Source organism: Apus apus, chromosome 5 (assembly GCF_020740795.1).
Source record: "Apus apus isolate bApuApu2 chromosome 5, bApuApu2.pri.cur, whole genome shotgun sequence".
NCBI classification, from domain to species: domain Eukaryota; kingdom Metazoa; phylum Chordata; class Aves; order Apodiformes; family Apodidae; genus Apus; species Apus apus.
This window is the reverse complement of record NC_067286.1, coordinates 23,670,420-23,680,721: the sequence shown is the minus strand read 5'-3', so window position 1 is coordinate 23,680,721 and position 10,302 is coordinate 23,670,420.

Below are 10,302 nucleotides of genomic sequence, written 5' to 3'. Positions count from 1 at the left end.
GGAGGTGGGTGCCAGTCCTGTGCCTTCATCATTCCCTTGGGAAAGAGGAGGCCTAACAGAACTAAGAATTGCTGCTCCTCGAACTGTGACCAATCTATCTGCAGTGTTTCCCAGGGGAGTTGTGGCTACATTAACCTTGGCTTACAGCTGTGATTACATTAAATAAAAAGCTTCCAGGGGGGCCTCTCTTTTCCACTCATCTACAGTGACTCTGCCATTAGTTATTGAATGCATTACAGGAGCATTGCCATGTTACCTACAATTATAATTTTTCAAGCACTTACCAATGTTCTCTCTGTTGCTCGATGACCACATCCCTCTCCTTAGAGAGCCTGCAGTTGAATTAAATTTGAGAGGCTGCCTTGAAGTCTTCTGCTGGGGAGAAAAGCCTAGCTATGTTTTCATATTTCATTTATTTTAGATTTAATTAATCAGCTGATAAAAGTGTGCATGGCCAAACTTTAATCTGAGGGCTTTCAAGTCTTCTCTTTTGGCTTCAGATTAATCTTTGCTGCAGTTTCAGTTCTCCTTTATGGACTCAGCTTTGGCTCTCGGTTCACAGGCTTGTATGCAGAAAAAACATTTATTTGTACTGGAAGATTTGAAATGCAACTCTGGTTTCTTACAGGGATGGTTCAGTTGTGGATCTGGGAATGATACAATGTGAGTTCAGCAGCAACTCAAGGTCAAGGCACTCTGAGAAAGCTTCTACTTAGAGTTCTGCTCCCAACCTTTGCATATGTATCTGCCTTCTATCTCTGAGAAAGTGTCATAAACAGGATCTGTGAGGATATTTGTATACCTTCTTTAAATAAGTACATTCTTTTTGTAGGAAATTGATGAAGTGGGTGATGTGGAATATTCAAGGTGCTTGGTTTCTGCAAAGGAGAGAAGGGTGGAGTATTTATCACTTTCTTTATTCTGGTAATCTTTTCTGATCTAGAAGAGAGAGAGGCTCATGTGTTACCCATTTTGGACCATCATTAAAAGGAGTAGAGAATGTAGAGTTCATCTCTTCGAGAATTTATGAGGGCCATAGAGACAGTGTCTGTCACCTGCCTTTACATATATTATGGCTCTACCATCAGAGCATTGCAATTCTGGTATCTTCAGGTCTGATGAAGAAACAAGCACTAAGGTGTTAGTTTATGTAATGATTTAACTAAATAAAAAAAGCAAAATGCAAATAGAAAAAAAAAGTGTATAAAATTATCAAGTTAACATTTTTACCAAATTAACTGGGAAAACTTTGTCCTTTTTTGACTATTCCCCAGTTAACTGAGGAGCAGTCTTGATGACCTACCAGTCCTCACAGGAGCAGGACCACATGCACCTCTGCTGATGGATATGCTTGATTAAAGCACTCACAGGCTGGAATTAATGGGGATTCTCTTTGCTCTCAGTGAAGGCAGTTGGTCCAAATTAAAGAGCTGTTATGAGACAATTTTATCTTTTCATGCTCCAGCGTGTAGTTATTGCAGCAGGTGGTTTGACTGCTATCCTAGGGTTATTTAGAGTAGCCTTTCATTAAGCAGCATTTTTACTTAAGTTCATCACACTCTGCTGCTCATGCATACATCTTTGCTATCAGCTGCTTGCTAGGGGTAGCAAAACAAGCCTAGGAAAAGGGAAGCAGAGGTGTTTCTCCACAGTGACAGACAGGCACTGTCACACTTTTGGTACATTTTCCCTTGGGTCACATCAGAATGGGTAATCTTTCCTAGGCAATTCTCCTGTCCCAGGCTAGGTTCCTTCTGCTGGTCAAGGGCTTCCTCACCTCTCTTCGAGGCTTCTCCTGCCCTATGCTATTGAAACTACCAAGGACTTGTGGTTCTTCTTCCTGGTGGCAGGAACTGCGGCTGGGAATGAAGGTCTGAGTACATTTGAAGCCCATATGTTGGTTGTGTGGCCCTCTGTAGAGTAAAACTGGGGAGGTGAAGGGAACATGAGGCTGATCCTCATACTGAATAACTGTCTGGGTCTGCAACCCTCCACTGCTGTCTAAATGATCTCACCTGGTCAGGTCTGAAGGGCATCTGGTCTGACCGATAAGCTGGGGAGAAATGGGACACTGCAATCTCCTTACCTTCAGCTTGGGAGTCTTCTTCTCATCTGCCTTCCTTGCCCCTCACCTTTCCTTATGTTGCAGGGTGTGGGGAAGGAGGCTTTTCTTTGAGGTCTGATCTCTGCACCCTGTCCTACCCGTCAACAATGCCACTGGACAGAGGCAGTGGTGACAGGCTGTGTCATGTGCTGGTAATGCAGCATGAGAAAGGGTTGGCAGTATCTGCTGCCTGGGAGCTGTAATCTCATTTAGCCTTATGATCACTCTAGTAGCTGAATTTCAGATTTTGTCAGAGACAAAGACCATTGCTGTGTTTGGAAGGGATCCTGTTCTGTGGCAACAGAGCCAAAAGGCTTTTATCCTTTCTAATGAGATGCTAGAAAGTTGGTTTACAAGACCAGGCTGCACATTTTGTGGCTTTGGGTACACAGAGTTCAGCTGAGCTTCTTCATACCTAGAAGGCTACTTAGGCATTGCTGCAGAGTACAGCATTATAAAGTGTGTGAATGGCACCACAGGTGGTAGAGTCTGGTCTGCCTCTGACATGAGAAGAAGGGAGTTTGGGAGCTTCCTCCCATTAGAATGCCACAGAAGGCACAGTGTATTTCACTATGACTGGAACAATCCTACAAGGTTTTCAAGATGTTTAGACCATCTACATTGTTGTTTCAAATAAAGAAGCAGCCTCTGTATCTAATCATAGAGTGGTTTCTGTGCCACAACATTTCTGTGTCCTGTGCTGGCCAAACCAGGAAAAGAAGCTGTAGGCAGCCATCACTCCTACACACCTTGCCATGCTACTGTTGAAGATTACACAATTGTTCCTGTTCTAGAGACAGGAGCTGACCTTTCCCTCCCACCGTCTGGTGCCAAGAGTGTCTCAACTTTGAACAGAAATTTTGACACAAGATTCATGTATTTTGCCAAGATTTAGGTGAAATGTAAAATTCAAACTTTGTTTGAACAAAAATTGTTTCTCTCCTAAATCAGAACTTTAGGGTAATTTATCTTAATCACAGATTTTTCCTGATAATGCCACCAAACTTCTTCAGTGGAATAGGTACTTCATAGGAGTTAGGCTGTCCAAACAGCCAGAAGAGCCTGCCACTGACCAAGAAGATGCAAACTGCTGCTGCTACATAAATGTTATGCTGGGAACATCCAAGTGGTGTGGCAGAAGATGTTGGATGGTGAAGAAATGGGAGGAGAAAGAGGAAGGAAATGTTTGTGAAAGTAGAGAGAGGATATCACTAAGATTCAAAAGTCATTAATGTGACCAGAAAAGAAGGACAGAGTGACATGTCTAGTGTAAGCACAATAATGGAGTTGAGCCTGTGAAAACCAGAGTGGAAACAACTGGGTCAAGTAAGTGAATTTGCAATAAGGGTTTTCCTCTTCACCATAACTGTTTCAGATTTCCACCTACTTTACCAAGGGAAGAGCCTCTGACCCACTTTGCAGTTTTGCAGCTGGAAGAGAATTTAATCAGGACTTTTCAGAGGGGCTAGGGAACAGCTGAGCTCACAAGACTTCAAGTCAGGCAGCCCACTGGGGAGAAGAGAGTCCTCTCTGAAATATAATTTGGGTAATTATGCAGATGAAGGAACTTATTCCCTAGAGCTCCTGAAAGGAGCACACATGGGAGGCCTCCTTTCAAATTTGGATGTAACTCTTTCAGTCTCATGTTAGAGGAAGGTTTCTGCTGTGACTATTTGGAGATTGAAAGTTGTGTCCAAAGTAAGTACACCCCTCTGGGGCAATTGCAGGCAATGCCCCTATGACTTCTACCACAGAAGTACCTAAATCCTGAAGTTGGTGGCTATCTCAAGATCTCAAGATTGGGCCCAACTGCAGTGCTGGCAATTATAGTGCTGACTGGAGCATGATGTGTGAAAGACCTGTTGCTCTCTTTCACACTGGACAACATTGGTTCTGAGTAGCAGTTACTTGTCAAACTTGACAAGGATGAGGTCAGATCTCACTATGATCTCAATCTGAAGAGCTAAAAATAGCACGTATTTCTGCAGACAGCAAAACCAATTCCCAGTCTCAACTGATTCAAAGGAAGGCATGAGGGTCAGGTGGGTCACAGCAGTGGAGCAGTAAGGATATCATAAGCATGAACCTATGCCACTCTTTGTATTTAACTCATTGTCACTAAACTTGATGGAAGACATCTCTCCTGATAGCTGGTGGCTGTTTTCTGAAAAGGCTGCGTTTTGTAGAGGGTGTTTGCAAGGTCACTTTGACTCTTGGCTGGAATCTCTGGGTACTCAATCATATATGCCAACTCTTCTTCTGGAGTGCTGGCTAAATTTGCATAATACCAGCATTACAAAAAGTATTCCAAAACCAGACAAAATCTTGTGGGTCACAAGCATTTGCTAGAGATGAACATGAACAGAAATGTAATTTCACAACTCCAGAACTAGAAACTGGAGTCTGTCTCATCTGTAATGATTTCCTCTGCTCTTTTCTCTATGTCAAGGAACAGGATCAAGCAAAGTTGCCTTAGGAAAAACTGTTTCTGTGATGTTCTTGGTATTGATAACAGTACAAATATAACTGCAAAAAGTGATTCACCATTTGGCACTAAGAATTACCAATGCTGAGGTAATTCTCAGCTTCTGCTGGTGGAGATACCTAGCAAATGACCCAAATAAACACAGTGAGTGACTAGATGGAGCTGATCAGCTTGCAGGCTGCTCCTGCCTGTGCCTCCCTGACAGAAGGAATGAATACATGAAAACTGACTGACTCAAAGGAAACATGGAAAGAAGGAATAAGAGGCCAACACCTGCTGCCAAACTGCCACTTTACATGAGTCAGTGACTCAAAATAGCATTTCCAAAAGAGAAGCTGATTCTCAGGATTTTACCTAAAAGATGTAGGAAACAAAATATGTACAATGTGTGATGTTTGTTAGAATAGCCACTCAGGATTAGACCACAGGCCTCTCTGACCCTGTGTCCTCTCTCTGACAGGGGCCAAATCATCTGCACAGAAAAGCACACAAGAACAGGGAAAGCACATGTGATACTTCACCTTGGTTTGTTTAGACTTGAATCCTGCTTGAATCTTCCCCACAGTTCGAATACTGGAAGTGGGAAGTTGATTCCCAGTCAGTTTCTCCAGTACACTCTGGATTTCAGAGCGTATCTGTTTTCTGGGAAGAGGACTTGTAGCTTGTTCATTCATTCCTTATGCACAAGCTGTTCCACACCTTTGACCATCCTTTCTGGTCCACCTATTAACTTTTTTCCAGTTTGCCAACACCTTTTTTTAAACTACCTCCAAGGCCTATTCCATACTCAGGAGGATCACTTGCCTCCTTAGGCTTTCTCTCACAATGCTACCTCCTAAAGACCTGGTGTAGGCTACTTTTTTTTCAGAATGCTTAATAGCATGCAGTCTTGGACCTGCTCCAGCATGGCTCCCATGGAATTTTGCTATGGATGCGACCACTCACCTCATGTGTAAATCAGACCACAAGGTTCCAGGTTGAGTGTGTAGAAAATGAGACAGAAACATGTAATTATTGTGTGAATTTCCAGCTGCTTGAACTGTAAGATCAGCCAACAATCTGGAATCTTGTTTTTCTTTATCTACTCCATCACTGGAGCCTTTATAGGCAACCGTAATTCTTGTATTTTCTGGCTTTGCAGCCTCAACATAGCTAGAGATATAATTTTGCTAAAAGTATGAGATTCAAATGCTTTTCTCTACAAAATAACTTTTACAGCACTGGCATTGTAAAAACTGAAACTCTAGCATGTTAACCAACTCTTAAAAGAAACTGTAAGAAAAATATTGTCACCTCTAGGAGGCAGCATTTTATTGCAAATACATAATGTCTAATTTGGTGTTAAGCAGGTTTTGAGGCTTCTCTCCTCTGATTACAAAATATTTTAGTAGAAAAGAAATAAGAATACACTTGCAGTGGAACTACCTGTCCAAAAAAAAAAAGCTGAGCTTCTCTATCCAGCAAGAACCAATTTTCAGATAAAATTGAGCTAATCAGGCAAAAAATCTGCCTTGTTTACCTGGGTTTTCCATAGCAAGTTAACAGAGCTTGATGGAATATCTGAGTCCTTCACTTGCTCGCAGCAAGATACCCTCCCCCATTTAGGAAAATGCTCATTTGCTTAATTCCACCTGCTAATTGGGAATTTACTTAACCTTGCACGTGCCACTTTACTGAGGAACACTTCCCTTTCAGTTGCATTTGCAGTGATGTCAGGTCTGTCCTGAGCTGGACCTGACATTTTCTTCTTGAATCGCCATTACTGAGGCACTTAGACCTCGCACTAAAGCGCTTTACAGGGTGAAGCACAAACGTTGTTTCTCTGCTGGGATTTGTAGTGTGATGTGACTTCGTAAAGCACAGCTGCCCTTCTTTGCAGACGGATCTTCGGTGCTCTCAGAGGAGCTGTTTGTTTTTTCTTTAAAAAGTTACCTCACATATTAATGATCTTTTAAAATTCCAAGTGGGGTCTACATAAACATGAAACAGCAGAGAACGTCACATTTGTGGTATCATTTGTGGTTACACATCAGTTTAACTTTTAAATGAATGAAAATAGATGACATAAAAATAAGCTGAAAAACACTAGTCTTAATTTCAAAAATGTCCATAATGAATCATAGAATCATCAAGGTCAGAAAAGACCTTCAAGACCCTCAAGTCCAAGCATCTGCCCTACAACCCCTAACTATCCATAACCACTAACCCATCTCCCTAAAATTCCACATCTACCTGTTTTTTGAACACCTCCAGGGACAGTGCCTCCACCACCTCCCTAGGCAGTCTGTTCCAATGCCTGACCACTCGTTCTGTAAATAAACTTTTCCTAATATCCAATCTGAACCTCTCCTGGTGCAACTTGACCCTGTTTCCTCTTGTCCTATCGCTGGTCACTAGGGAGAAGAGGCCAACACAAGCTTCACCACAACCTCCTCTCAGGTAGTTGTAGAGCAGTGAGGTCTCCCCTCAGCCTCCTCTTCTCCAGGCTGAACAGCCCCAGCTCCCTCAGCCTCTCCTTGTAAGACCTGTTCTCCAGACTCCTAATCAGACTAGTAGCCCTTCTCTCCACCCTCTCCAGCACCTCAATGTCCTTCCTATACTGTGGTGCCCAACACTGCACACAGTACTCGAGGTGCAGCCTCACCAAGGCTGAGCAGAGGGGCAGGATCCCCTCCCTGGTCATGCTGGTCACACTATTCCTGATGCAGGCCAGGGTGGTGTTGGCCTTCTTGGCCCCCTGGGCACACTGCTGGCTCATGTTCATCCAGCTGTCAACCAGCACCCCCAGGTCCCTCTCAGCTCTCCAGCCACTCCTCCCCAAGCCTGTAGCACTGCTGGGGGTTGTTGTGGCCCAAGTGCAGGACCCGACATGTGGCCTTATTGAAACTCGTGCCATTGGCCTTGGCCCATTGGTCAAGCCTCTCTAGATGCCTCATCTAATTCACATGCTACAGACCTTTCCTACTCCTGCTCAATGTTTTTCCTCTTACCCTTCTGTGGATCACACTACCCTTCTTGACCACTTTTGTTTTTTGGCTCCTTCTCCCTGCTTCCTAGTGCTGAGCCTCCCACCGTCTGGGAGTATTCATCCAATGTTGCTACAAGGGATGCAAGAGATGTACCACTGCTAGTTTTACAGTGGCTGCAGGTGACAGGGGGTACATGGCAGCCTCCTGAAATAGCTACACAGCCATATTTTTTTCATAGATTTCCTGAATATCACAGATCCTGGTCTCAGGAGAGTGTAGTGTCCTAGTACAGAATCACTTTCCATTAGTCCTACACTGCACAGATACAACCAGCTGCAGCCTTTTGTGTGCTAAATCCGTATCATCATCCTGAGTAGCAGAGTGGCAAAAGGCTACACAGGCAGCTGGCAGGTACTCCTGACAGTCTGGAGGTTTCTGGAACTCTCTCTATATCCTTTACCACTAGCTAAAGCACCACAGCTTGAATCTCTTCTTCTTGAGGTCAATCATCGTATATCTCTCCCTTTTAGAAAATGATTCTTTGTTCACCTCTTAATTACTTCATTTACTTGATTTATATCTACAGGTCTGTTCCAGTGACAGTGAGTGAGGGGCCAAGCCCACATTCCTCTCACAAATCTTCCTTCTTTTTTTGTCTTGCATATAAATATATAAAGATAACTGCTTTGTCTTCATAGCACTGCAAAAGATTATTTCAGTGGTCTGTAATACTTCACCATCTGGTGGAGGAATACTTCAGCTCTTGGAGAAAGACAAAATCCTTTTCTTATAGCATTTACCACCTGAGCAACAACATACCAAAGCATAAGGAGGTAGATGTAGTTATGGTTAAACAGAAGCCTTTTACCTTCACTTTTGTTTTTGCCTTGTTTCATTATCTTGTTGAAGAAATGCCATATGTGGTCTGTCATTAACTGGCTATTTCAGCACCGAAAGCTGGGTGGTATAAACAACTTACTGTGATTTAGAAAGCTATTTTAGACCATCATCCTGTTCACACTATCCCATTTCTGTAGCACAGAATCTCAGAATCTCATAACAAATCAATACAAGTGAAAACATGAGCTTATACCTTCAGGCCAAATTTGACTGTCACAAGGATTTCCCTGCAAAATAAATTCTCTTTCCTGTTTCCTTCTGTTAACTCACACTTCTGGCTCAGTGAGAACCAGAGTATCACTGACAAACACCAGCCCCTGGTAGAGTGGGCTGAGTCAGGGAAAACAGTTTCCAACCTTCTTTCATTCAGATATATGTCAGCTTTCCCTTGTGATACTGAGGGATCCTGGAACTTTAATTTGTGTCTTCTAATGCCAGAAGAAAAGTTGCAAATCCATGACCTGCTTATTCGAGTGGTCGGCAATTGCATTAAAGGGCTTTTTTTTTCTGGTAAAGGATGAACTGCAGCCAGGCAGTGCAAAAGCTCTTGTAATTCTCCATGTGATCTGTACTACCAGCTCTCCAGTCAGGTAAAGCTCCTTTCATATGGCTGTTGGACAGAAGGACCTTAAATATCAGTGTAAATGCTCATAGCAGGAACAAAGAATCTATAAGCACCAAAGGTTGTCCTTTTGTCATGACAGAATATTCATGTTTGAAGTATCAGGAGCTAAAAACTATGTATATTATTTTGCCATTCTTATACATAACTTATTCCAGATTCTGAAGAAAATACGTGGATAAAGTGACTGTAAAATATGTTGTCAGGCCTGAACCTGCCCATAAAACTTAGCTTTCAAAAACAGGCTTTGCTCTTTCTGCCTTGGCAAGTCCCTTTCCAACAGTAGATATGATAAAGAGAAAAGCTATGTGATTCTGGACATCAGTGTGAAAGGCCAGTGAGAAAGGTCATTAGCCTGGCCCCATTTTAGCCTCTACCACTTTAAAGGAAAAGAAGCCATTTTATTATTGGGTGTTAAAAAAAGCAAGTGGAAAGCTGACTTCAAAATACATTTATGGTCCAGGGTTTTTTTTTAGCACAGAATGTGTTAAAAATAAGCAGCTGTGGTAGATAGATACTGCAGTGACAGTGTGTGCCAAAGCTACAGTTAAATTATGTATCTGTACCAGTTACATGCATCAGTGCATACCCAAAATTCTGCAATCTTTGGCCTGTGACTAGTGGAAGCTCACAAACTGCTAATATTTAATGTTTAGCAAGAGCTGTTTTGTTCTCCTAGCAGTAGCAGCAAAAGGCAGCTGCCCCACTATATTATTAAAATATGATATCTGATGATGATTCTGTATGCTTTACTTTTCACAGCATATAAAATTATGGCAAGGAAAACTTAGTTTTCATATATGAGCAGCTAGAAAACATCTTGAAGAGGTATACTATTAAATTATTGTCTTACAGAGAAATGTTTATGTGGCCATCCTTTCCCAGTGTGTTGTAAGCAGTCTCTGTATCATTCACGGAACAGCTTGTATAAAACACACGAAGATTGCACCTCAATGCCTTTTCCATTCCAAATCTCTATCAAAGTATTCTACCCTTAACACCACCTGTCTCCTTTTCATATGGTTTCCAAATCTCAGGGGCCTTTGATCTAGCTGTGTTAGATTTCATTGGCACCTTCAGGAAGAAGTCATCCTGTGGAGGAAACCAAAGGCATCTAAACTGTGCATCCACTCTATTTGTCCTCTTTCAGACTCTCCTTGCTACTGCTTCTCTTGAGTGGTGGTGGAAGTCCCTAAAAATATGGCACATTCTTCAATTCAAG